This window comes from Bombus terrestris, chromosome 18, assembly GCF_910591885.1.
Source record: "Bombus terrestris chromosome 18, iyBomTerr1.2, whole genome shotgun sequence".
In the NCBI taxonomy this organism is placed as follows: Eukaryota; Metazoa; Arthropoda; class Insecta; order Hymenoptera; family Apidae; genus Bombus; species Bombus terrestris.
In genome coordinates, this window is record NC_063286.1 from 2,547,485 (window position 1) to 2,573,567 (window position 26,083).

At 40.9% G+C, this 26,083-nt stretch overlaps 1 protein-coding gene across 5 annotated transcripts in view; it reads left to right on the forward strand.

Annotated features, from left to right (window-relative positions):
• Positions 1-26,083, forward strand: part of LOC110119149 (homeotic protein ultrabithorax) — a 292,134-nt gene that overhangs the window by 48,424 nt on the left and 217,627 nt on the right. For 2 of the 5 annotated variants that reach the window (XR_007227438.1, XR_007227439.1), the window contains 2 exons: positions 16,988-17,153; positions 17,264-17,468. The gene's annotated coding sequence lies outside the window, so the exon portion shown is untranslated. Of the gene's footprint in view, positions 1-13,820; positions 16,565-16,636; positions 16,731-16,800; positions 16,903-16,987; positions 17,154-17,263; positions 17,469-26,083 lie in introns of those variants that run through there. The other 3 variants (XR_007227436.1, XR_001099493.3, XR_007227437.1) reach the window with 3 other exon arrangements.

The following is a 26,083-nucleotide window of genomic DNA, read 5'->3' on the forward strand; positions in this document are numbered from 1 at the left end:
TACCATTGTTCGATCTGCACGGTCCGACTTTTGACAACTTTTATCTCCTTCTTTCTCGATCATCCGGAGATAATAACAACGTCAGTAAGTTAATTAAAAAGTTGATCGTGTCGGGGGTGGGAGATTTGAATGGCTCAGTTGCCAATGAACGAAATCCTAATGTCGATTGTGTAACGTTTTATTACTATTTTTTATTAAATTATGTTTGACAAACCGATGTACAACAAAAGTTTATGTAAACATTTTTCATATACAACCCATTACATTCGTCTATTAATTCGTAGTCACGTGGAATTAGTATTTAATATAGAGAAAACACGTTTTAATTATAATAAAAAGTAGCCGTAAACGGAGGTCAAACGAAGCTTATCGATTTGCATGTTTTCACACTATCCCGCACCGCAACCCACGAGGATTACCAACAGTTTTACACTTCTATTTCTTCGAAGCTTATTTTCTGATCACGTTAAAAGCTTTCTATAAAACGACGTAACACAAAGCGATTTGAAACAGAGCGGCGAAAACGATAGGTTGCGATACACAGCAGATACGATGCAATTTCGTTTGCAGCCGCTGTGGAAACAATGGCGATGCAACATCGCGCAACTTTCCGGGTTCTTCCTTTTGGCATCGTGAGGTGTGCGAGTTTCGGACCCGGAATAAGCGCAAGTCTGGCCATCTTGAACGAAAGGTTGTTCAGGTGTCGTTAAAAACGGTGGATGGACGCGAACAGTACGAAAACAACCGTAAAATTACCGTGTACAACTCGGCGTGTAACGTGCAGCGGTGGTTCGAAAAATTTACGGCCTTCGAGTATCGTCGATGAAGAACTCGTAAACGCCATATAATTGCGTGTAAACGTTTTTGTCGTCGCGCTACGGTTCACCAGCAACCTGGAGAACGGAAGGTCGATTACAGTGAAGCAACGTTCCTGGTAAATCTTTGAATTCGTGTAACGCGAGACTGTGATTTTCGAGCGATTATACGAAACCACTTTTGCACTGGTAGAAACGAAAGCTCAAAGCAGAGTAGCACACCGTTTATTTTAATGAATCGTTGCCGCCTCGATCTACTTGTCTCGACGTCTACTCCTATTAGGTTTTTCTTCAAAAATCTTCGTCCTTTCTTATAAACTAAAATTCATATTTATACGAACGAACTCCTACCGCAGCGTGGGGTGGTTCTACGAGGAATTAAGACAAAAATCATACCTGTAAAGATGTAAAAAGATTACGTGAATTTCATTGAAAATATCAGACATCAAACTACTCGGTACTTTACCCCTTGCAACTCAATCGTTAAAACGCGAATTTAACCGATCGGAAAGAAACCATCTCCATTTGCCGATGTTTGCACCGTGCAATCGCATTCGAACGAATCATGGCAAAAAAGAATTATTCACGGTAATTTTACTTTCTGGTCGAGCATCCGCGGCACGAGTAAAATATCGATTACTTCGTTGAAACGGGATCCTTGGAAAATTGTCTAACGGAGAACCGATTCAGCCGACAGAAACAAATATAATAAAAATACCGGCAACTACGTGGAAAACGAAAATCATTACTAATTATATCGAATTGTAATTTTCCGCGAACAGGTTCTATGGAATGCGCGAAACGCTCATTATCCTTGTGCCGGCGAAGCTAGGCTCGCGTTCACCTATCGCCGCGTATAATTCCCCATTTCCAATTATCCGTATCTCGTCAACAGTGTATCCTACGTTTAACGGGCCAGTTCGTACGCACCGGCTGAAACGAATGGCTGAACATGCGTTGACACCCACCCTTATCGCCTGGATATATCGAGCACCGCACGATTGCCAGGATTTACGGACGTGACTGGGCCCCACGTATAAATTCTTGCCTAGCCGGACGGATGAAAAAGCCTGTTTAATGTAAGGAGCAATTAAGAGTGTCGCGACCGACGAGCAAGCTGAATTAATAAAACGCGCAATTTACGGAAGACGTTTGGAAAATTTAGTTGCCGGTTCTCGCTGCGCATGAGGGAAAACCTTGTTAATCTCTTGGCTCGCGGAGCCAACGTGCAAGTTGCGAAAATTGTAAGGCCGAATGGAAGTTGCGTGAGTTACAAACTATTTGCGTTAATTATCTATTGCTGAGAATTATTAGTTGATTTCGTCGAATTGGGATTTTAGTCGCGACCGATGAGAAGGCTAAGTCGATAGAAGTAAAACTCGCAATTTACAGTTTTGTTGAATTTGGCGGTCAAGTTTGTTAATCTCTTGGCTCGCGGAAGCAACGCAGAAGTTGCGAAGATTGTAAGGCCGAATGGAAGTTGCGTGAGTTACAAACTATTTGCGTTAATTATCTATTGCTGAGAATTATTAGTTGATTTCGTCGAATTGGGATTTTAGTCGCGACCGATGAGAAGGCTAAGTCGATAGAAGTAAAACTCGCAATTTACAGTTTTGTTGAATTTGGCGGTCGAGTTTGTTAATCTCTTGGCTCGCGGAAGCAACGCAGAAGTTGCGAAGATTGTAAGGCCGAATGGAAGTTGCGTGAGTTACAAACTATTTGCGTTAATTATCTATTGCTGAGAATTATTAGTTGATTTCGTCGAATTGGGATTTTAGTCGCGACCGATGAGAAGGCTAAGTCGATAGAAGTAAAACTCGCAATTTACAGTTTTGTTGAATTTGGCGGTCAAGTTTGTTAATCTCTTGGCTCGCGGAAGCAACGCAGAAGTTGCGAAGATTGTAAGGCCGAATGGAAGTTGCGTGAGTTACAAACTACTTGCGTTAATTATCTATTGCTGAGAATTATTAGTTGATTTCGTCGAATTGGGATTTTAGTCGCGACCGATGAGAAGGCTAAGTCGATAGAAGTAAAACTCGCAATTTACAGTTTTGTTGAATTTGGCGGTCAAGTTTGTTAATGTCTTGGCTCGCGGAAGCAACGCGAAAGTTGCACAAATTGTAAGGATTAATAGGCTGTGAAAGTTAAAAACTATTCGTGTTAAATTGCTTACTGATAATTGTTAAGATGTTTATTTTTGCTAAATCGAAGATTTCGTCGTCCAGTGACACGAATTGTGCGCTATAGATTGATGTATAGGGATTCTCGTATGAAATACGTCGAATAATAGAATGTTTAGCAGCATCAATGGACGGATGAAAAGAAAGTCATAGAAAAGACCCTCGCATTCACGCGATTTAAATCCCTTCGAGTTTTCCTGGAGGGGTAGCATAAAGCTCTTACATATGCAATCCTATAAAGGACAAGATGAAGGACGCCGTATTACGATCTAACAAAATATGCGTATTTACATGTATATTTTACACAGATTTAATAACGTCGTTCTTCCACGCGATCGATCCACGTTTGCATTTCATTTCTATTAAACGTTTCTACTAAATTAATAATAACGCAAAAACAGAAAACAAACAAGTTGAATTATAGGAGGAATAAGAAAAATCAAATGACACGAAATATCAAGTTTCCTTCGACGTCTGCGATGTTGATATTTCCAAGCTCTCGCAATCTATCCTTGAATACCAGTTTGTAAATGCCAAGAAATTTGCCAACTCGTTCAAGACGCGTTCAAAAACGTACGTCAACGTCCCCTTTCGATATCCAACGACCGCGACAACGAGCAAACGAAATCTCGTTTAGCCCGAGGAATATCGTGGAACACCGAGAGCGGTAACTCATCGGATCAGTCGCGAGTATTGCGCGTGCTGGAATCTTATTTTCCACGGTGGAGAACGGGCCGGACCGGCATTGTTCCCGTAGCCGAATGAAACGGATCCTGCGCTATCCGCGGGCTCTTTGTCCCTATCCCGGTGTTTCCAGAGAGGGTCGTGCCTGTTCTCTCGGGGAGCAACGGCATTGGCAATCTGCGAGACTGGTGTAAGCCACGCGGATGGAATATTAATTCGTGGGGTTAGGGCTTCTGGTACGTGCGTGTACCTAGCGTTACGCACACGTTGCCACGCTCGTGACTGCTCGTATATCCACGTCGCTGCGAAAATATATATGCTCCGGGCGTGCGAGACTTCCATCCCGTTTTTCCTTCCCTTAGTTATTGGTTTCGTCGACCGGATAGCTGCGAGAGGAAGAAAAGCGGTAGACCAGTTTAGGGGTGCTCCGGCATCGAAACGCTACGAGCAAGAAGCACGGTGAATGGTGCGAGATCCTTGGAGGAACTTTTATCAAAACGTTGAAAAGGATGAGAGCGACTGGATGACACCTCGAGATGCTCGTCCCATGCGCCTCCGAATTACGCGTCTGCTCGGAATACGCCTGGCGATTTTTCGCCTTCTCAGCCAGCCTCCCATGGACGCTTCGGGATGGGAAACGATTCGCGGCACTCCTTTTACGGATCGGAATGCTGCTAACCGTGTTACACGCAGGGCGTGGCAGGATTACCGTAAACGGTGCTGATTCTTGCATTGTACGTGAAATCAGTGACTAACGTTCGCTGCTTATTACGCGTAATAGCGAACAGTGTATGGCGTATTATATAGTAACGATTGAGAGGACGAAATCAGAGAGAGCTGGCGCATTTGTTCGGAAGTTGCAGCCATGTTATTACGCGTTGCTCGATGTTCCGATTATTATCGAAGGCGGTAAATCAAGAAACTGGTAGCTACTTATCGTTTCTACGGCTCGGCTAGCCAGTATTGTTGCTCCATCGTTCGATAGAGTAATCAAAGTCCGATCCGTAAGATGGGAATTCTTTTATTTTAGATGCGTAGGTCTATACACATACACGATCTCGGTTAACCACGGATTTTCTACTAGTGTGAGAAGCTTGTACAACACATTGGAGAAACGTATTTTCATTTATCGCCCGCGTGTCTGACGCTTAAATCTCCTTTAAGTAGATCAGCCAAGTTCTAATTTTCGAGTGACCCTTTTTCAAATTTCAAATTATCGGCTAATCCGAACAAGAATTTATAGGAAATCCCTCGGACGGCAAAACCACGCGCTCTTTAAGATACAAGGCAAACGGTAAAAATGTCTAATCTGTGTTTCGCGTTGTGTCACGTCTGTTCGCGAAGATTACTCATTCGAGGATCGAAGGTTAGAAAAAAGACGAAGCACAGCTTCATCCTCGCGGTTGTTTCACGTGGACAGGTTTATTATCGCCGACCGTTCCTCTCGCTTATCTCAAACACGCACTCGAAACACCGCGGTCTTCGTTATCGTCTTCACGCACTTCGTACGAAGACGTACGCTGACCTCGGCTCTGTTCGCGCATCGAAACGCTCTGTTCCGTGCTGCGTGCGACCGTTCTGCACGCGCTGCAGTTTCTACGAATCGCGCTTGTTTATCGCGTTCGAGCCGCAGCCGCGTTCACGACCTTTTGCACTCTCCTTTCATCCACCATCTTCACGTTGTACCTGAATTCCCTGTTTTGGACACTGTCGAGTCCGTGATCTAAGATCCTGAAACTGCTGCGCGCCGAGAATCTCAAACGATATGTCAGAACACATGTTAGAATTCTTTTGATAATTCCGTTGTTCGACCATTCTCCAGTTCCTTGTAGCTTTCGGACATTTTCAGGAAATTCGTTGGAAATTTTGGTATGTTAAATCCTGTGTCCAAAAACGTTGTATCGTCTGAGAGGATAGTGTATCGACTCTATTTGGTTCTACGTTCTTATCTTTCACGATCGCTTTAGGACTTTTCTTAGCTCTCTCATTCATTTAATAAACCGACGATACATACAGAAATCGATACAAATCGATCAAAATACTGAAATTACTCATAGGCAGACTATTCCTACGCATTTATCCAAAATACAAAGAGGCAAAAATGTATAAAATGCGTATCATGCACAACGCACATACAGTGGAACGATACAAAGTGGAGTACTGGTTATAATGTTTGACAGGTAACACGAATGCCATTCCTTTCGTTGTATCCATAGAAATACGAGTTCGCGCAGCAACATAATCAGAATTGTATCGTTTACTTTCAACGCATGTGTCACTCGTCTAGTTACTCTACTTCGGTTAGACGCGTTAACAGATGTACGGAGGTAGCGTTTAAGGCCGCGCCTAAAAGCCCAGTTCAGTCGTTAATTCCACGAGAAAGAAGTCGCAGGCCCGAGAGAGGCATTCTACCCGCAGTTTCGGAGAATTACTCACAGTTCGGGGACCGAGTATAATTCAAGGGAGTGGAGAAATCGCGGGGTACGTGGAACTCGCGTCGCGTCTCCGACAGTTGTTATCGCGGCTCCGTATTCGCCGTGTTTCTCCGCAACGTTTTCGGTCCGGGACTAATTGAGATCGTATCTTTTTGGTGTTTATGGACGGTTGGAGCCGGCGGCGATGCAAATCGCGCGATTCAGGGGGTCGCTCGCGGAAAGAAACGCGGAGCCGCGTGCTCCGTTTGTTCGATCGCAAAGATCGAAGGAAGAAGCGCGACGACCGTCCCTTAACGATTTCCGATCGTCGCGTAAATAGCCGCGTTAACGTTCCCACTTAATGGCTATAATAGTCACCTAAATACGGATTTCAATTTAACGCCGAATGCCGCGGAACGATCATCGATACATATTGGCCGTGTAAACGGAATTTATCGCGCTCCTACGTTATTTACTTAACGCGGACCGCCGCTTTCCGCAGCCAGTTAAGTCGCTTTACGCCGGCCTCACTTTCCTTCTCTCTTTATCTCTGCCACTCGTACCCACAAATCTTACCGTATCGATGATTATCGGCGAATTTTTCCTAGCGTAGCTTCTGATTGCTCGTGTCGCGTTTTTAACGTAATGGCGTTTGCCATTGTTTGGGTTAAATATCGTTCGATATCAGGGGTAAGGTAAAGGAAACTTGGCAGTCGCGATTGCTATGTTAATATAGATCGTGTAATATTTAATATTCCTTAATATTTCTATACATTGTTGCTCCAAACCGAGAAGAAACGAACGAGCAAATTGATAAAAAGTGGAGTTGGATCGATTGGACTTCTGCGACGTCTTTTACTATTACGCGCCTTTTTCACTACCAAGTTCATTTATCGTAAGAAGATGACATAAACACTAGTAAATTCCAAGGTTAATTGAAGAAACTCCGTGTTTTTAACATCGTCGTATTTCAGTGCCCTTTAATTTATGGAGTTAATCAACCTGGCTACTGAACGACTCACGTGTAGACCTCGGATATTTACTCATAAAGATGTAAAAATGTAGGAAATATACATAATATTCGAAAATATGCGAAATATCCAAATTAGATATAGCATTCGTTATAAAATTTAATCGGCGAAATAAATTTCTCTTTAGGTTCCGTTTCTTACTTGTATTTATAGAAATAACATTTGCATAAATACTCGTAATGTACATATCATATGTCATTTTTACAATACTATCCGCTATTTCTTTTCATTTTGTTTCAAGAATACGCGAGGAATATTACAAAATACTAAATATAAAACATATGTATTTATTAATAGCAGTTGTTCAGTTTGGGCACGCGTATCTCGTTCAGGCATAACTCCGAGACTCGCGATTCTTTTCCTACGAAATAACCACGCGCCCTACGTTTCCTGGCTTTCCCAACTTTTGCGAAGAAGGTAAAGATCAAAAAAAAAAAGGAAGAAAAAAATGAAGAAATATTTGTGAAAAGAAATCACGAAAGAAAGCGTGCGAAGCAGCCCTAGAAACAATTCGACTCGTCCCCTACGGCAGTATCCGAGGCTCGAGAAAGTCGATGGTAACTGGAAGTGCGGTGCGAAAGTGTGGCCATAAAAATTTCACATTTTTAAAAAGACAGGGTTAAAGAAAGCTCTTTGATCTCGGCTGACTTTCCTTTTGCAGCGCGGCTGCCGGGTCTCCAGGTTTCACAAGGGAATATTTTTTGGCCAATGACGGAAACCTTCCCTTCCGTCAACGGGCTATCTTGATTGTGAAAAGTTTCTCCTCGTCCTGTCGGCCCCGGGTTAATCGTTTCGAGACTTTTAAGCAGTTCGTGTTTTCTAAACGACTTGGCACGACGTTCTCCGTTTCGCGAGTGCGCCCTGTATTCTCTGCGGAGTACTCGCTGCATAATTGTGTGTTGCATCGTGTAAATAAAGATTCCCATAAAAGAATAGTGATCGTGAGATACGGGTGAAAGTGCAACGTGATCGCAGCAGCGATCCGAGAGATCGCCAGCTGTAATTTAAATTACGAGTGAAATATTACGCGATGTTTCTTGTTTGACGTAATACGAAGATCACAGAAGGAATACGGTTGCCGTCGAAACTCCTTCCTCGGGAATCAATACGCGTCTCAAAATTGATCACACGAGCCAACTCTTTCTAGGTCGAATTAGTTTTACGTATGCGCTTGCTTCTCAAGGTAAACCAAATATTTCATCCCTTAATTATTATCTCGATAAAGTGCAACCTATCTAGCATGTTCCTCTAATATTTCTCTCCATTTTTATATCACTACGAGCTGTGTCTATCTCGAAGGACGTTAGCAAGTTAATTTATCGTGACGTTTCTCACAGGGAACTGCTGTTCATAGTACAACGAACGCTATCTTTTCTACTTTCTTGCATATTCCGTTTTCCTATATCGTTATCCTAAAACGGAACTTCGAACGCTTCATCGTTTCGCCAGCTCCGCCATACACATGCACGACGACTCGAGTCTCAAACTACGGGTCACGGCGTCCAAGCTTTCCCAAGGACCACCGCTGCACCGCCTCTCGGTTCTTCGAACGAATACGCGTACCTCGGCATTGTCTGCGCCATGTTCGGAACAGGGCCTGGCAGTAAATCACGATTCGTTGAAGTGCGTGCTCGAATTCTCGGGTTGTAGGGCGCCAAACGCATATTCTTAAGGACCATCCACGAAGGTCCTGCCCGAACGCTGTGCAGACATTGGTCCGGCAAAACTCCCGCGACCACGCTCTTCGTCCCGTTTGACGTTTGCCAGACGAACGTCAGAAATGTAAAAGCATCGAACGAAAGGAAGAGATTGGCCTCTTCATCGCGCTCGTTATTTTCTCCTCTGCTTTGCTCTTCGGGTAATTTTTTCACGAGAACGTTAGGCCTGCCAGATACGAGACGGGACAGACAGAAGTGGTGGATCGGCTGTAACGAAACTGTATCGTGGGGCACAAGCGTGTCACGAAGTCGAGGCGTCCCTCTGTCGGAAATTCTTCGCCGTGTAATTGGCCGAGTGGAGTAAATTGCACGGGGCCAGATTACGTGGAACGTGTCCCGAATTACGGGACAACGCGTCCACGCGAACGATCGCGAACCGTTGACACGTAACGTTTCCGCTTTCTCTTAGCATACCATTTCGTCTTCCTTTCGCGCGCCGTTTGTCAAAGAGGAGTACGTTCGTATGGTTGCAGACGCGTTTCGCGCGAGGTGGTCCAATGGCGGTTGAAACTTTGTAACACGACGATCGTTGATGATATGGTGGAGCGTTGGTTATTTGAACAGTGTCGTTTGGCCTAGAGAAATAAACGGTACGTACTCGCAAGCCACGACTTATGCACTCGTATTGCGTTACGAGGTACCTCTGAATTGCAGGGTACACGGTGTAACGTTGTTGGTTGCCAGTAAAGGAACAGCTTGGCGAGGGAATGGCGAAATTGTCGGCCAAATGGCTGTAAAAGATAGAGGAGTCGCGAATAGTGACAGATGCTTGGCTTTACATATTTTTCCAATTACATCACCGATAAGATAATTATGTAAACGCGTATTAGTAATAGAATCGTATCTCGTACTATTAATCTGTTCCGTATCAAGCATCGTACGTGGTATGTGGATATTTGCTGCGGCAATTAGCGTATAAATATGCACGGTCCGACTCGGCAAATTTTTAAAACGTCAATTTTTATTAATTTCATCTTCAATCTGAACCGCGGCGGATCGTTAGTTGGGTGAGCGTAACTTTTGTATTATTCATGCGTGAACAGGCCGGCTAGCCAAAACTAGAAAGTCAGCGGCTCGTTCGCGACGGAAAAATCGCCAGCCAACCGTAATTAACCACGACCGTTCAATTAACGGAACCGTTTTCGCGTTACGAAATCGAACGAGACGAGGAAAGGAGGTTTGCAGGATTACGATCGGTATCCCGCGAGAGTGGAACTCATCCCCGTAGGTCAACGGTGTAACGATGATAATCTATTGGTGGATTGAACGCAAGCCGAGCCATCGGTCGCTGTCCTTTCACGAATCATAAATATTTAGCTGCCGCGATCGAAGATCGATTCGAGGCTTGTTAGCGATGGTGAATGAAGCCGGTTAGCCAGACGCGATTATTTCCAAGCTAGAGGAGTACGTACATATAGATATCAAAAGATGTTTCGACCATCGAGAGACGTAACGGAGCTCGGCTACTCGTCTCGCGAGAATTTCTACTTGTCAGTGGATAATTATTATTAGGAAATGTACGAGTGAGATACGAACGATTCGATACGTCGAGCGTGAATATTCGTTTCTAATTCCATCGACGTTGATTGGTTTAATTTAATCATCCGACGCTAATAAGCGATCCAAGTGATTTCTTCATTGATCGACGACGCTCTTAGGATATTTGTCAAGGAACCTTGACTGGATAGAATATACTTGCGTTTAATACGATTCCAGAGAAGCTCAATCGAGCCAATCGTTGGCCAATTAACGCGTCGCGTCTTCTCTGTATATAATATACTTTCTTACGTACTTTTCCGCTTTCGACGCTAGTAGTTCGACGCTACACCAATTTATTTTCGTATAATTCAAACGTTACATCTTTATTTCCCTTTGTTTACGTTCTCCATATACACCACTGTAACGTGTTGCTATTAAAACACAAGCAAAGTGGCAATTAGCCTTTCGATATTTAAAGCGTGGACATTGGACGAGCGATAATAGCAAGAAGAAAAATGACTGGTTGTAAGGCAGATGTTTAGATAACGGAATCACGGATGGTGCACCCTGTGTTCCATAATGAAAACGGTCATTTAACGCGGCTTCATTTTCCAAACGATTCGGAACAACAATTACGGAGCGAGCGTACGTACATAGTGAGGACGCATCAGTCCGAGAAGTTCAACAGTTTCGTTACGACGGCCTCCCTCTGTTTAGAATCTTTTCCCGTCTTTGCGATACCATCGTGTTTCTCGTCTTTCTTCTTCCTTCTACCTCTGTCTTGCTCTTTCTTCTTTTTTATTTGATTATAAAACAAACGGCGGGACGATAATCGCGCGAAGACACGCTCGGTATCTTAATGCGGCCGCAAATAATACGTAATACAGTTTGCGCTCATAATCAACGTTTCATAATGGCACTTAAGCATCCACTTGTTGATACCATTTATGGCCATTGTATGGAGTTACATGTGTAAAACGGTCACATGGACGCCGGCATCGGCACGCACCCGTTCAAACTCTGTTAACGTTAATACGGCGTACACACGCACGCAGATTAACAAACTGTGAACACGCTCGTCGACTCCTAAAAAGCGATCGTCTAACGTATTTCACTGGGCCAACGAGAAAAAGGTCTGGTCTCGCCACCGCGGCAACGTAAAAAGTTTGATTTGGTCCATCGCGTGTTAGCTTTGTATTATATTTGAATCGTAGCGCTTAGCGCCATCCTGTTCTAAGGAACAAGCCACGCGTCCCAGTCAGTCAAGTTTGTATCGTTTCTGTGAAAAATGTACGTCGGGAAAATTTAGGTGAAGATTCGTGAAATTTTCCGTCGTTCTTTGTATTTTTACTTGGGGAGATTGTAGTTCTTCGATAATTGGAGTTACTCGACGTAGTAAGAGTTTAACGCTCAGGTTGCTTCTTGGTAAGCTTCCGATGTAGACGTATTTCGTATTTTGTTGGAAATGTGGGGATCTTAAAATTGCTATAAGCAATTATTCCATTGCTTTCTTGATGCATAATCGAGATAGTGAAAAAGTGTTAGGTATTTACCTACAAGTAATAAAATGTATAATCTAGTCTCGGGATCAAGTTAAATTTCAATAGAGAAGGAAAAAGAAAAAAAGAGGAATTTTTAGAGGGACTAACGGATCAATGTGCATTTTATGCATTTATGAAAAGTTTAAAGTAAAACGAAAACGTAAGAGAGCTCGCGACGTCCAAAATATTGAAATATAAAGCATCTGGAATATACTTAATCTTTATAAAACTTGGTGGGTTTCTAAAAAATCTCTGTTTGCTCTATTAATCTATTATGAAGCATTTAGAACATATTTAATCTTTATAAAACTCGGTGTGTTTCTAAAAAATTCCTGCTTGATCTATAAAACATTTAAAAAACACCTAATCGTTATAAAACTTGCTGTGCTTTTAAATAATCTCTGCTTACTCTATTAATGTATATAAGATCTAGAACATACTTAATCATTATAAAACTTGCTGTGCTTCTAAAGAATCTCTGCTTGATCTATTAATCTATAAAGCATCTAAAAAACACCTAATTGTTATAAAACTTGCTGTGCTTCTAAAAAATCTATGCTTACTCTATTAATGTATATAAGATCTAGAACATACTTAATCATTATAAAACTTGCTGTACTTCTAAAAAATCTCTGCTTACTCTATTACTTTATTGTAAAGCATTTAGAACACACTTAATCATTATAAAACTTGGTCTATTTCTAAAAAATCTCTGCTTACTCTATTAATTTATTATAAAGCATTTAGAACACACTTAATCATTATAACACTTGGTGTGCTTCTAAAAAATCCTTGCTTGATCTATTAATCTATAAAGCATCTAAAAAACACCTAATTGTTATAAAACTTGCTGTGCTTCTAAAAAATCTATGCTTACTCTATTAATCTATACAAGATCTAGAACATATTTAATCATTATAAAACTTGCTGTACTTCTAAAAAATCTCTACTTACTCTACTAATTTATTGTAAAGCATTTAGAACACACTTAATCATTATAAAACTCGGTCTATTTCTAAAAAATCTCTGCTTACTCTATTAATTTATTGTAAAGCATTTAGAACACACTTAATCATTATAAAACTTGGTCTATTTCTAAAAAATCTCTGCTTACTCTATTAATTTATTGTAAAGCATTTAGAACACACTGAATCATTATAAAACTTGGTGTGTTTCTAAAAAATCCTTGCTTGATCTATTAATCTATTATAAAGCATCTAAAAAACACCTAATCATTATAAAACTTGCTGTGCTTCTAAAAAATCTCTGCTTGCTCTATTAATCTATATAAGATCTGGAACATACTTAATCATTATAAAACTTGCTGTGCTTCTAAAGAATCTCTGCTTGATCTATTAATTTATAAAGCATCTAAAAAACACCTAGTCGTTATAAAACTTGCTGTGTTTCTAAAAAATCTCTGTTTGCTCTATTAATTTATTGTAAAGCATTTAGAACACACTTAATCTTTATAAAACTCGGTGTGTTTCTAAAAAATCTCTGCTTACTCTATTAATTTATTGTAAAGCATTTAGAACACACTTAATCATTATAAAACTTGGTCTATTTCTAAAAAATCTCTGCTTACTCTATTAATTTATTGTAAAGCATTTAGAACATACTTAATCATTATAAAACTCGTTTCTAAAAAAATCTCTGCTTGATCTATTAATCTATAAAACATCTAAAAAACACCTAATCGTTATAAAACTTGCTGTGCTTCTAAAAAATCTCTGCTTGCTCTATTAATTTATTGTAAAGCATTTAGAACACACTTAATCTTTATAAAACTCGGTGTGTCTCTAAAAAACGCCTGCTTGATCTATTAATCTATAAAGCATCTAAGAAACAGCTAATCGTTACAAAAGTTGGTGTGTTTCTAAAAAATCCCCGCTTGGTCCATTAATCATTGCCGCTAATAAATTGGGGGAGAAGTTGATGCGTTGAAGAGTTAATGAGTCGAACGAGGAACGCGTAAATCGAACTGTTTAGAACGATTTATCAGCGTGGCGATAAAGAAAGAAGGAGAAGCGGCGGGATAATTTTCATAGATTCGACCGGCGTGCAGATTTCTATCTTGAAGCTGCGGCCGCGATAACACGTCGGCTAAGTTCGGTCATACCGCGGCAGATAAGGGGTGGGAGTTAAGAAAGGAGCATTACTTTCGTAGTAAACACACAAATATTTCTGGAAACAATGGGAAGAGCACCGTCGTGATTCTGATCGTTCGGGATTCTTCAGCGGAACCGAGCCAGCCACGGATAGAAATGTTTTGCAGCGTCGAACTTATCTCTCCTCTTTTACCCCCCGGCGTTTCTCAGACGACCGACACAGCGTCTGTGCGTCGTTCGACAACGTTTTGGCACTAGTTGTCACGACCGGCAATTTCTCAGGAAATTTGCTTATCGCCATGTTCTCGAAATTTCGCCGTCTTTATTCCGACTTACGAGCCGTTTCATACGGGCCAAAGTGATTGTAACTCCACTTTTCGAAATTTTGGAAATGTCGGAGGTTTTAGTCGCCGAAACGCTCGATCGATGCTTATTTTGTAAAATTTCATCCATTACCTCTGCCGTTTGCTTTGTCAAGCCAAACTGTTTGGCAAATAAGCCGCTCATATCGGATATACGTATATCTTCGAGGATCGGAAACACACTAACGAAGTATCGAAGCGAGAACCAATGAATTGTCGCAGTTATCTTCCATAAATCTTCTGTATCTCGAAATATTGTCAAGGATAATTCAAGCTCGTCCGATCGGAGGATATACGGCCGCGATGAATATTCCTTTTTTTCCCGAAAACGATCGATGTTTGTTTATCTGAAATCGATACGATGCGAATCGTAAAAAGATACGATAAAAGCAAATCGATGTACAACTATTTCGCACTGCTCGTGATCGTTCGATTAAATTAACGGCTTTCTCAATTAAAGTTCCATCCGGCATTTTTTCGTTGTTTCCACGTGCATTGGAAAACCTCGAATATCTTCGGTCGAAGGAGAAAAAGATGGCAAAATAGTAAACGTAATTTGTTATTTATTTAGAGATACGAAACTGTATTTAGTCTGTGAAATCGAAGACGTTGGAAACAGGGGAGACGATTCGCGGCACGATATTCAGACAGACGATATCATTCGCGTTCGGGGAGCAACGTGCACTCGCGGCATCTAGATTCCGATGAACAGGCGAGCCGCGATGGTGTATTGATCTTTTTAGTGGCGTACCGTCTCCACAGACGCAATCCAACTGCCGGTGCAGACTAAAGGTCTACATTTCCCCGGAGACGGATACGTTTCGCTATTCCTATAACACGCAATTTGACCAGGGAATATTGCGTTCGCGAATACACACGCTCGATGTATGTAGCTACTTACAACGACCATCGACAGAGATAGACGAGCAACGCCAGAAAGAGCCGTGTACACCGATAAAACACGCGACCCGAGTCTGTGTTCTTGTAATCGGCCGCGAGAACCCCGATCTGCACCAATTTAACGCGCACACGCGCACAACCGTCTTCACATATACTGCTCACTATACGTACACATTCGCGAAAGCACGACAGAAACGCGTAACCATATAGCGATATTCCAGTAGCAATCTCGAAATCGTAAAAAGTTAGCAAATTCGTCGAATATCGTACGACACGCGAATTATATCGGAGAAATAAAAAAATTTGGTATTAGAATTGGTTAAAGGTAGGAAACGAGAATCGAGGATGGAGAGGTTAAAGTAAACCGAGCGAACAACGATACGGTTCGCGTAGGTGATATTTTTGAGGGATCTGTACGTAGAAAGGATGAGCGGCCGTCGGACGACGTCGCTTTCAGCTAGCGCCACTCCGTCTAGCGCGACGTCTACGCTCTGTCAACTTTGTTTTATATTTAATCCGGGCCGCTTTAGCAAACAGTAAACAAACACTGTATCGCATAAGCGCCGCTCGAATTAGCCTCGATACCATTTCAAACGGCCGACTCGCATTTATGAAGATGACCGGGGATGCTGGCCCACCCGAGAGAATTTCACGTACTTACTTACATATATACGTAGAAAGCCAGTGAACGGAACGTGAACGGCGCGGGTGGGGGAAGAAGAGTGCCGAAAGCGCCACGGGCCACGATGTGGTAGTGGTGGTGGTGGAGAGCGACGGTAGAATAGCGAGACAAAGTAGCGATGGTAGGGGTAAGATAGTAGTGGGGCGAGCCGCCAGAGGGAACTGGTGGGGACACGGCTGACGTCACGGAATGCCGTGGTACCGCCTACCCGCATGCAATGGGCGGGAGTCTGGCGACGATTTACGACCGTCGATCACGGCGACATCTAGTGACGGCGCCACGAACTCAACCTGCCTCACCGGTGGCCATTACGATCCCACGATTGGCTGAGTACACGGTACAACGCGAATCAGGCGACGGTTTAAATATGGATTTTTTTCTTGGCCACGAAATCGCGGCGACCGTGTCGTATAAATCAGGATTGATTTTCAAAGGGAATCATGGGAGGTCGAGCCGCAGCCGCGATGTCCCTTTTAGCCCCGCATTTGTTTCCGGCGGTAAATCTATATTTGGCTAATCGAACCGACGCTACTGCACACCGCGCCGTTTCCGCTGCTTTTTCGGAAGCCGCGACCAAAAGATCGCCGTTTCGACTTTTCACGCTTTCTGTCTTCCGTTAGTCAACAAACTTTTTCAACGTTACGTCGGTAAATATTAAGTTATTATTTATCTGTTTCTTAGTTTGTTTTATCTGATTCGGAATGTTAATTATATTCTAGAGTTACGACAGTTCACTGACCTCACCTTTGTCGTCGGTGTTATAAAATCTCCTTTGATTCATTTCTAGTTATGATCGATTGTGACGGAATTAAGGTTATGTTTTACTTTTGTTGTTGTGGAACGTATCAGTAATATACAAGAAAGATCTTATATATTTTTTTAGATTACTCTGGTATTTGGCAAATTGTTGTTAAAGAGCAGGATTAACGAAAGGAGTGTAATGGAGACAGAAACATTAGGAACTGCAGTTACGAATATTTTGAATGTGAATTGCTTAAGCTATTATCTTTACGAAAATTTACAAACGATAATTAAATAAATGGTTTGATAACGTTGGTTTGCACTTGCAGTTGAATGCCTGAGATTATTCTTTACGTGTAATCCCGAGGAACGTGTAATCCCCATGGAATCGGTAACTGAGCCGCTCTTACGGTCGATGCACAAACTAGATCGACGATACTTAAACGGTAAAGCATCCTAATCCTCGTGAAATGCGCAGAGGCTAATGATCACATGGTAAGGTTCAATATCGATATCGTAAAATATTAAATTAATCTTATAAAGCATAGATAAATGTGTTTTGTCATTAATTTCAAGTAACCAGTAATATATTATCATTTGTATAGCAGCTTGCAGTGTACATCGCAATAAACTGGATGTGGACAAGTAATGCCTTCATTGACAGCTTTTCGCTAAATGTTCCTAGCATTTCTTTAAGGTATATACGTATTATAAATCAACAGTAAATTTAAATTGACTACTATAAAACGTTTACCGTAATAATCGATTCTTTCTTTTAAATGTTTACATAAATTTCGTCCATGTATTTTACGATGATTTGTATGTCTGTTTCCTAATTGCATAAGAAGTTATTATTGCAACGTTTAGAGGTAATATAATGTCAGCAATAAGTGAGAACACAACGATACAGCGTAACTTGTAAATAGACAATGGCGACAAAAAGGATATTTTAAAATGAAAATTCCTGACACAGACATAAGATCGCGAGACATTGGTCGTCGTGGGACAAGCTACACCGCGGACGGTTACGTCGGTTTACGGCTGTTTTAACGAGCGCTGTTGCACGCGACTCAGCACTAAACCAGCCTTACAAAACGCAACCACACTAGTTTAACGTTTTACGGTCGAATTTATTATCTGTTACCTCCTTATATGACGGTACAATAACAATAATTGTCAGTTTTAATTCGATCGTAAATCAACGGAAAAGAATTTGCACCGTTTCACACGGACCACACGACGAGGAATATCGGGCCATCTGTCGTCACTTTACTGAAATACTTTCTGCTCGCGAAACTTTCGGTGCTGCTTGACCGTGTCAGCCATTGTTTGGTGTTAACGCCAAGTGATCGTAGATGGTGCTAGTAGCGTTCAAAATGCCGTTCACTGGTATTACCCGCATTTTACGATTCATCTTATACCTCTGTTACTACATTTTATGTTATTTCTTACTCTTACTTTTGTTCCGATTGTTGTCATCCCGTAAAGATACAGTTTCGTATCTTGGGATGGGTAAAACAATCGTATTGATATTTCTTTTAATCGTTTGTTTCCCAATATTGCAAAAATTTATTTACTTAATAGACATTTGAAAGAGGTTGTGCTCATAGATTTCGAAATTCGTAATATTAGAAAATGGGAATTAAAATGGGAATTGGTATGTAGGTTTATTATTAAATATTTCTTTTTATCGATAATGTTATAATTTTGTAAATACGTATGTATGCACTTTGTCGTATATGTACGCGCATTCGTAATTTGTTTGCTTCCATTTATCTTTCAAGAATTGTTAGCGTTACTATCCGTCGATTAGATTCTTAATGTATCTCGTCTAGTTTGAGATTTCATTTGTGAGGTGGCGCCACAGTATGCTGCGGTACATAGTGATTTTTTAATTTCCACTGTTTAGAATTCTAGTAACACTACGGTCTAATCGATGTCCAATAAAATTTCCAATTCCGACATTCAAAACTAATAGTTTCCTTCGTATCGTTTAAAAATCAATTTCTCGATAACACGCAGTCCCAACAATTTTATCTTATTCGTTCGTTATATCATTCTTCAACTTATTCGTCATATTGGGTTGGTAACTAACTGATTGCGGATTTTGTCAATACCACTTAATGACAAAATCCCCAATCATTTAGTTGCCAACATAATATTTGTGCTTATTGCACGCAGTAAATACCACTTATACGTAATAGAAAACTAATTTATCGTCTATCGCACAGCTAGATCCATCGATCAAACGACGATCATCAAATGAAAATAAAGTGTCTGCTAAAATAGAGAACAGTAAAAGTAGAAGACCGTAAGCGTGACAGATGTTGGAAGGCGCGAAAAGTTAATCCAGTTCAATGGGCTCTTTTGATTTTTACGAGCGGAGAAGTAAGTGGGGTCTCGTGCCGTTTTCATCAACACAAAATCAACGATGTTTCTATGGGTAGCGGCACTGAAAAGACGAAACGAGTCAAACGTATCTGGCAATGTCATCAGTTACATTTATGAGGCCGTCAAGGATAAAGTGAGCACCTTGAGGTTGCATCATCGTCACTTTAAATCCCGTTTACCCGCTCGTAAAAGTCTTTGACGACTTTGCCGGAGAGCTGCCGGTACAGCACGGCCAACTTGCCTGCCATAAACTCAGAAAAGGAACTTCCCCTGTTTCCCACTTCTGCTCATCGGTGTTTGTCTGGATACCTAGGCGAAAAAGGGCTAAACGTTTACTTATCCGCTTGCCGATAATCGTCCCTCGTTATTCCGAACGAAGTAACAATGCGAATGCTGGAAACTGATAAACTGTTTGTGGTTATAGCACACTATAGTTTACTAAGTTTCTTATTATGGCGTCATCTACTGCGACACTCTAGATGGCTTAACCTGCGGTTAGATACGTTTGATCGGGGTTAGGTTAGGTTGATTATCTTTTTAGGGAACTTTTCAAGGTAATGTCAAATTTTCTTTTATTCGAAATTGAAATTAATTTTGCTAATTAAATTTTTCTATTATATCTATTTATTACTTTGTTCCTATTTATTATTCAAATAATTTAGAGGAAACGATAACGTGAAAAATAATTCTATGGCGAAATACTTTTCAACCCTTCGCACTGCGAATTTTATTTCAATTTCGTTACCAGCAACTGCCAGTGCTTTCAAGTGTTTTATTTGAAATTTAATTAAACAATAAGACAATTTAAATAAGTAAAGGAGGACTAACAAATTCGCTTAAATAACAATTTTATTCACACTATCGTTGTATTTTCTAATTTCTAAGTTTTCTCTTTTTTATTATTTAATTTGTACTGTACAATTTGTCCAGCTGGACATTTGGTAAATTTTGCTAACTTAATTCCTAAATAACACGTGGATGGCTACTCCCAGCGGGATACCATCTTCCAGTTTGACTATTTTATTTCTTTAGCGAGGTCCATGGGGTGTTTTCTAATTTTTAAACGTATGATGTATCTCGAAACAATTTCCAGGATGCAATCCTGCTTTTCTCTGGCACGTCTCTCAAAAAAGCTGCGACTGAAAGAACGTCGAGTGGGACTCGACCTGAGATAAAAACTGATGTCGAGTCCCACTCGACACAGCAGTGCAAGGGGTTGAGATTATGTTATCCCTTCTTTTATTTGCAACATGAATTAAATGTTGATTATTACATTTTCGTATTACACTGATTATTACACTGTAAGAGGAAATTCTGCTATCAAAGTTTTCTAGAAACATTTCTATTCTTCTCCCAATAAAATCAATTAATAATTGCTCGATGTTATTTAAAGCCAGACTGCCATTCTTCTGGAAACATTTAATTAATTTCATTTAATAGCGTAGACAAAGAAGGATGATTGTAAGAGAAAATTCTGCTATCAAAGTTTTCTAGAAACATTTCTATTCTTCTCCCAATAAAATCAATTAATAATTGCTCGATGTTATTTAAGACTACACTGCCATTTTTCTGGAAACATTTAATTAATTTCATTTAATAGCGTAGACAGAGAAGGATGATTGTAAGAGGAAATTCTGCTATCAAAGTTTTCAAGGAACATTTCTATTCTTCTCCCAATAAAATCAATTAATAATTGCTCGATGTTATTTAAAGCTAGACTGCCATTCTTCTGGAATCATTTAATTAATTTCATTTAATAGCGTAGACAGAGAAGGATGATTGTAAGAGGAAATTCTGCTATCAAAGTTTTCTAGAAACATTTCTATTCTTCTCCCAATAAAATCAATTAATAATTGCTCGATGTTATTTAAGACTACACTGCCATTCTTCTGGAAACATTTAATAATTTAAACATTTAATTAATTTGATTTATAATAAACGACAATTTACAATAAACCTGCCAATAAAATCGCAATTAATAATTGCTCGATGTCGTTTACGTTTATCAAATAGTATTCTAAGCTGTCGTTTATACGTAAATAGTTCTCCTAGAAACCAAAAGTTCTTTTAACAATGAGTAGAGGATCGTGCGCTTTACAACCTCGACTAATGCCATTCGACTATCTACGGTAACACGGTGTTCGTTACGGGCTCAGCAAACTCGTTCATGAATTGGAAATGTTCTACAGTGGTAGCGAAAGAAGTCATAAAACGAATAAAACCGCTGTGTATCGGAATATCATCGTATCAGCACCGCAGCCACGCGTATGCTACCCGCTACACGCTGTATAAGTCAACAAAAACATTTTCTACCTTTATATTTGATCGTTCGGCCGGTCGCCAAACCTTTTGTTATTGCGTTTTTCATCGTTATCTTTTTCGGGGAAAAAAAGGAACCGGGAACAAAACAAATTTTCTAACGTCACTACGTAGATACAATTTTTATTTCGGACAACGAACGTTCGAATGTTACTCTCCGTATATTTTTCTGTATAAAAATTACACCTGGAATAGAGCGACTTTTCTATTTATTTTGAAACCATTGCTCCGAGATAATGCGATTAAAATTGTCGTACGTTTCCCACAGTGCGAATATTGCGTTGGTAACCAGGCGATCGCGGATTTACCTAACTCGTCAAATAACAAAATCCGCTATCATTTAGTCGCCAATCGTAGATCATCGAACGGAAGATGGTCGTTGAATTTTTCTTTAAAAAATGACTCCGGTAGATCTGTAACTCGCGGTACAAGAGACATTTGAGCGCAGAAAAATTTACTACCTTTCCTCGGCGTTAGACCTCATTGTTACGTTTCGTTTTACGATCTCTTGGACGAACAAAAACACTTTGCTACCGAACAACAGATTACTTTCGACTATACACGAGGATGTTGCCCGTTGGCGCAATAAAATAATACTTCACAAAAGGCGACTATAACGTTGCTCGATCAGCGTGACAGCTTCATTGGCATTAAGCAGCGTTTAGATCAACCGTATTACGAGCTGTTTATCAGGCACGGTAGAAACGTATCCGTAGTAATAGTCGGATCGATTGTTGGAACTTTCCCACAGGAGATAGCCGTGAAGTAGGGAAACTGTGAGCCGACAGGGCTGTCACCCTTCGCCAAACGAGTCGACGTATCAGCTTTCTCCGCGCCGGTATATTCGCAACACCGTGTCGCCATAGTAAATCTTAGATCTGACGTTCCGTAGATGACACGCTCAGGACTTTCTTTTCGCCCCTTAAGAAGAGCGAAGAGGAGAGGTCCGTGAAACGTTGCGTGGCGCGTTATTAAGGTCAGCCACCTGCCGCTCGATGGAGCTCGCTTCAGGGATGAACACTATTATACCCCTCTGTGCTATAGGTATACGTAACGGTGAACGTAAAGCAAAAAGAAAAAAAAAAAAAGAAAGAAAAGAAAAAAGGGGAAAGAAAGGGAGGAAAAAAAATTGGAAGAAAAGAAAGAGGAGAAAGACGAAGAATAAGTGGAAGAGGGATGCAGCGAGGGTGTGGGGTGAACAAAGAAAATAAGAGACGCGAAACGACGACGCCGCGGAGATGGTACAGGAAGAGGAGAGGACGAAGCGAGACGGAACGACCAGATAGAGGAGGAGAAGAGCGGCTAGCCTCGGGACCGACGGAGATACAAGAGTCCCGGGACTCGTGCAGCCAGAGAAGAGAATAAAGGAAAAGCGAGAAAAATGTGTCTAACGTGGCAGAGGCAATTCTTCAGCCAGAGTTGCCGCCTTAATGCTCGTTGGAGAAAGGCGATTGGTTCTGGAGAAGAGCCCGTGGGAAAGATGGCCGCCATTTCCCTCCAACCACCCGTGCAAGTGTCCTCCCTCCTCCACCTACTCATCTGCTCTCTGTTCCTCTTCCGTTGTCCGTGGCGGCGACCTACGGAAAGAAACCCCGTTCGTGGAATAAAGGGGGAGAAACACGCTCCAAGACTCTTATTCTTATTAACTGTTTAATCTTTCCACGTGACGTACGGCGGGCATTAAGCCGCGCGCGGATCTTGTTTATATTTGGTCGGAGCGCCACGAGGATGCCGCATCTTCGTTACACCGAATTCGAGCAAAAGGTGTGTAGCCCCATCCGACGCCCCCCTGTGTCCTCGCCCCCTGCGACTTTTTACTCTACAGCCCTGGATAGTTACGGTTGTAATAAAACTCTCGGGGAATTTCTAAGAACCAGTTACTTATGGTTAGGGGAAAAAGAGAAACCAAAGGTATAGCAATAAAAGATCGTTATGCTTTAATTTTCATGGTCGAACGAATTACTTGCTTTGCATTGGAATCGTGTTAAGAGACATTTTTATTGCACATGTTTGGGTGGGAAAATCTTTTAGGGTAAACGTACAAACAATTACCCTGAAGATAACATTTTTGAGCTACCTGGAGATACTCCTGGTCAAAGAATAAAAATAAGATAGTTGGATTAGTTCAATTTGAACAAATTGTAGGTGTGTTTAATAAAATATTGAGAGAAATTTTTATTGCACATGTTTGGGTGGGAAAATCTTTTAGGGTAAACGTACAAACAATTACCCTGAAGATAACATTTTTGAGCTACCTGGAGATACTCCTGGTCAAAGAATAAAAATAAGATAGTTGGATTAGTTCAATTTGAACAAATTGTAGGTGTGTTTAATAAAATATTGAGAGAAATTTTTATTGCACATGTTTGGGTGGGAAAATCTTTTAGGGTAAACGTACAAACAATTATCCTGGAGGTAACATTTTTGAGCCATCTGGAGATACTCCTGGTCAAAGAATAAAAATAAGATAGTTGGATTAGTTCTATTTGAACAAATTGTAGGTGTGTTTCATAAAACATTAAGAGACATTTTTATTGCACATGTTTGGCTGGAAAATCTTTTAGGGTAAACGTACAAACCATTACCTTGAAGGTAACATTTTTGAGCCACCTGAAGATACTCCTGATCAAAGAATAAAAATAAGATAGTTGGATTAGTTCAATTTGGACAAATTGTAGGTGTGTATAATAAAATATTGAGAGAAATTTTTATTGCACATGTTTGGATGGGAAAATCTTTTAGGGTAAACGTACAAACAATTACCCTGAAGATAATATTTTTGAGCCACCTGAAAATACTCCTGGTCAAAGAATAAAAATAAGATAGTTGGTTCGATTTAAACAAGTAGGTGTGTTTGATAAAATGTTAAGAGAAATTTTTATTGCACATGTTTGGTTGGAAAATCTTTTAGGGTAAATGTACAAACAGTTACCCTGGAGGTAACATTTTTGAGCCACCTCGAGATGCCCCTGGTCAAAGAACAAAAATGAGATAGTTGGTTTGATTTAAACAAGTAGGTGTGTTTGATAAAATATTAAAAGAAATTTTTATTGCACATGTTTGATTGGAAAATCTTTTAGGGTAAACGTACAAACAATTACCCTGGAGGTAACATTTTTGAGCCACCTGGAGATACTCCTGGTCAAAGAATAAAAATAAGATAGTTGGTTTGATTTAAACAAGTGGGTGTGTTTGATAAAATGTTAAGAGAAATTTTTATTGCACATGTTTGGGTGGGAAAATCTTTCAGGGTAAACGTACAAACAATTACCCTGGAGGTAACATTTTTGAGCCACCTCAAGATACTCCTAGTCAAAAAATAAAAATAAGATAGTTGGTTCGATTTGAACAGATCGTAGGTATGTTTGATAAAATATTAAAAGAAATTTTTATTGCACATGTTTGGGTGGAAAATCTTTCAGGGTAAACGTACAAACAATTACCCTGGAGGTAACATTTTTGAGCCACCTAGAGATACTCCTGGTCAAAGAATAAAAATAAGATAGTTGGTTTGATTTAAACAAGTGGGTGTGTTTGATAAAATGTTAAGAGAAATTTTTATTGCACATGTTTGGGTGGAAAATTCTTTTAGAATAAACGTACAAACAATGGAGGTAACATTTTTGAGCCACTTGGAGATACTCCTGGTGAAAGAATAAAAATAAGATAGTTGGTTCGATTTGAACAGATCGTAGGTATGTTTGACAAAATATTAAAAGAAAGGAAATAGATAGAAAAGGAAAAATTCTTCGAAGATAGATACACGTAGAGATCGTAGAGGATGTTGGAGATTGGTGAAAGTAAAAGGTTCGATATGGATACCGTTGGGTGGTGTGTGGACGGTGGTGGAAAAGAGTGACAAGACTAGGGGAGACGGTAGACGAGGGCGCAGCGAAGATAGCGCTGAGTTACATCTCTCAATTATTTGATAATGCCGGCGACACCGAGCCGAGGGGAGCTCGTTAGAACTTAAAATGAGCTCTGGCCGTAATCTTCTCAATGTTTATAGTTGCTTCGTAAATCTCCGCGAATCTCGGAGCGAGCATCGCCGTAGCAACGTCGGCCAGGAACAATAGATGATACAAAGTTCCCGAAGAGTGGCTCTCTTGGACCTCGTTTAAAATTTTTATGCCGCAGGCCACGGCTTCGTCTCTCTCCTGCTCTTTCTATGCTCGCTTTACGTTTCTCTGAAAACTATCCCGCGACTGTCTGACAAAGAGAGAGAGAAAGGACAAGAGGTAACGGGAAAACGGCGTTCTCTAACTGCATCTTAATTATCCTTCCTTTCTTTCTCGTAACGCCGGATAAACGAAAGCCGGCAACGCGCTCACGAATATATACGGCCGCCATTAGCGGACAAGGGCCGAGAGAATTCGTGTTTATCGCTCTATTAGAGGCCGGAGAGCGCGGTGGGTTTCGCGATAAATCCAGTTTGACGCGGATCGGCTCGTTACGATCGCCTGTAACTCAACGCCTTTATACTTTCCTCGCGTGTCCTCGCTATCGGCTCGTAAAATCCAGCGAATCCGCGAACCTACGTCAGGACTTACGTTCCCCTTCGCGGCAGGATGCACCGATCGCACCGTAAAAGCACGCGTAAATTACCTCGGTGCCGCGTGAAATCGAATCGTCTCGAAGCGGTTGATAGGAACGTCGCGACTAGGATCGAACGAACGGCTCTATTTAACGATAGTCGAGAAGATGGTCGCCACGAT